We start from the raw sequence: 2,982 nt of genomic DNA on the forward strand, positions 1-2,982 counted from the left end.
GTATTTTCATTGCCTGGAAATAATTCTATTTTATCACTTTAGTCTTCATTTTATTTATCTTTTAATTCATTTTCTGAAGCCATATATTGTTTGGTATTTTTAAATTTATGACTTAAGCCATATATTTTTTCCCTAACAGTGGGAATTTGCCTCTATCTGCCTTTTTCTATTCAATTCTTACTAAAGGTAGAATCTTCCTAGTCTATATAAAATCCTTCTCCACTGGAATATAAAATCTATATTTTTTTTTAGGAAATCACAAGATTTCTCATTTTCCATTGGCCAACCACAGCAAATTTTTTTTGAGGTAACTATCCTGAGATTATTTATTATTAGAAATTCAGATATTTCCCTGATGACTGTTTAAATCCATAGCAATTTCTGGTTTTCTGTGTCACACTTATGCTTCCAGTTTTCTTTTTTTTCTCCTGCCCTCATATGCCATACAGGAAATAAGTGGATTTCAATTCACTCCATTTTACCACTTCTTATTACTTCTAGGGAGGGAGGTACTTTGAAGACAGATATTTTTGTTAAAATCAAGTTTTGGTATAACTTCTAAGTAGCCTCCAGTTTCAATTTTTTTTCTATTAAAATAGAAATTATTTCAAAGAAAAAGCTTTTTGGGGCACCTGGGTGGCTCAGTCGGTTGAGCTTCTGACTTCGGCTCAGGTCATGATCTCAGGGTTTGTGAGTTCAGGCCCCACGTGGGGCTCTGTGCTGACAGCTTAGAGCCTGGAGCCTGCTTCGGATTCTGTGTCTCTCTCTCTCTCCTCCCCTGCTCGTGCTTTGTCTCTCTCTTTCTCTCTCAAAAATAAACATTAAAAATTTAAAAAAAAAGCTTTTCCTATTGAACTGGGGGCCAACTTTTCCTTTAACTACAGTGCTGGGGGGCTCATTACTTTTAGGGACCCACAAAAATGCTTTGACTTAGTTTAAAATCACAAGAAAAGAATGAGCTCTTAGGTCAAATAATACATATTGAATATAATATTAATATATTCATGTTTATATTCATGTACTTACAAAACAGAACTTTGAATATTTTTGTGTGTGTTTTCATGCAGAAGGGACAAAGGAAGGCAAAATTGCCTACGACCCACAGAAGTCATAATACAATCCTAGTTGATCCTGTTTCTCTTTATTGAAACATGGGAAGCTGTGGAATTATTGATAAATCTAATCAATGAATATATGTGGAAGATTCTGCTATATACATGCATCCATGCATGCTATTATGTGTATAGTTAATGAGTAAAAGCCATTTACAAGAATTTTGTATACTCTTCTAATTCTCACTAGTTCCTTACATTAAAGAATTAATTGTGGGGGCACCTGGGTGGCTGTCGGTTGAGCGTCCGACTTCGGCTCAGGTCATGATCTCACAGTCTGTGAGTTCGAGCCCTGCATTGGGTTCTGTGCTGATGGCTCAGAGCCTGGAGCCTGCTTCTGATTCTGTGTCTCCCTCTCTCTCTGCCCCTTCCCTGCTCATGCTCTGTTTCTCTCTGTCTCAAAAATAAATTTAAAAAATTAAGAAAAAAAATTAATTGTGAGGGAAATGCAGTTGAAGGGGCAAGTTGATTTTGTGTAGAGAACTCCAAGTGAACCCTAAAGCATGCAACTTTAGTATTAAAATTAACCAAATATATAGATTAATTTCATAATCAATATTCTCTCTGGTAGTGGGAGTCTCACATTTTTATAAAGTCTTGCTCTGAATTGTCTTCTTTGTAGTTTGGAGATAATTAAGTACAGAGGTCTTTCAAAACTAACTCAGAAATCACTAGTAAGTGCCCTGATTGGTCTTTAAAGTTAAAAAAGAAAAAAAAAATAGGAAGAAAATTGCTTCTAATTGTTTTGTTTTGTTTTGTTTTGTTGGTGGAATACTTAGGGTTTTCTATGTATAGTATCTTGTCTGCAAATAGTGACAGTTTAATTTCTTCTTTACCAATATTTAGATGCCTTTTATTTATTTTTCTTGTCTGATTGCTCTGGCTAGGACTTCCAGGACCATGTTGAATAAGAGTAGCAAGAGTGGACATCCTTGTCTTGTTCCTAATAATAGAGGGAAATCTCTGTTTTTCACCATTCAGTATGATGTTAGCTGTGGGGCTTTCTTTCATATGTGGCCTTTATTTTGTTGAGGTATGCTCCCTCTAAATCCACTTTGCTGAGACTTTTTATCATAAACAGATTTTTTGATCAAATGCATACTTTGCATTTATTGACATGGTCCTATGATTTTTATCCTTAGATGTGTTGATATGGTATGTCACATTGATTTGCGAATAGTGAGCCATGGTTGCATTCATGGAATAAATCCCATTTGATTGTGGTGAATGATCCTTTTTAATTTATATTGAATGCAGTTTTCTAATAATTTTTGAGAATTTTTCTTCAGGGATATTGACCTATAGTTTTCTTTTTTTGTGATGTCTTTGTTTTAGTTTAATATCAGGATGATGCTGGACTCTAAGGATGTATTTACATTCCATACTAAACAAATAATAATAATCAGATTAAAAATGATTATGGGACCTGAATAGATTTTTTTCCACGGAAGACCTACAGCTGGCCAATAGATACATGAAAAGATCCTCAATATCACTCATCATCAGAGAAATGGAAATCAAAACCACAGTGAGATATCACCTTAAACCTGTCAGAGTAGCTAAAATCTAAAATATAAGAAATAACAAGTGTTGGAGAAGAAGCGGAGAAAAAGGAACCCTTGTCCACTCTTTGTAGGAGTGGAAATTGTGGAAAACAGTATTAAGGTTCCTCAACATATTAAAAAGAGAAACACAGTATGATCCAGTGTTCCATTATTGAGTATTAAAAAAAAAAATCAAATAATGTCATTACTCTGATCAAACTCTCCAAAGGCACTTCAACCCTTTATGACAAAATCTTTGTGACAAAATCTTTTTAAAGAAAAACAAAAATGCTAATTTGAAAAGATAAATGTACCTCTTGGTTTAA

Source organism: Lynx canadensis, chromosome A1, assembly GCF_007474595.2.
Source record: "Lynx canadensis isolate LIC74 chromosome A1, mLynCan4.pri.v2, whole genome shotgun sequence".
In the NCBI taxonomy this organism is placed as follows: domain Eukaryota; kingdom Metazoa; phylum Chordata; class Mammalia; order Carnivora; family Felidae; genus Lynx; species Lynx canadensis.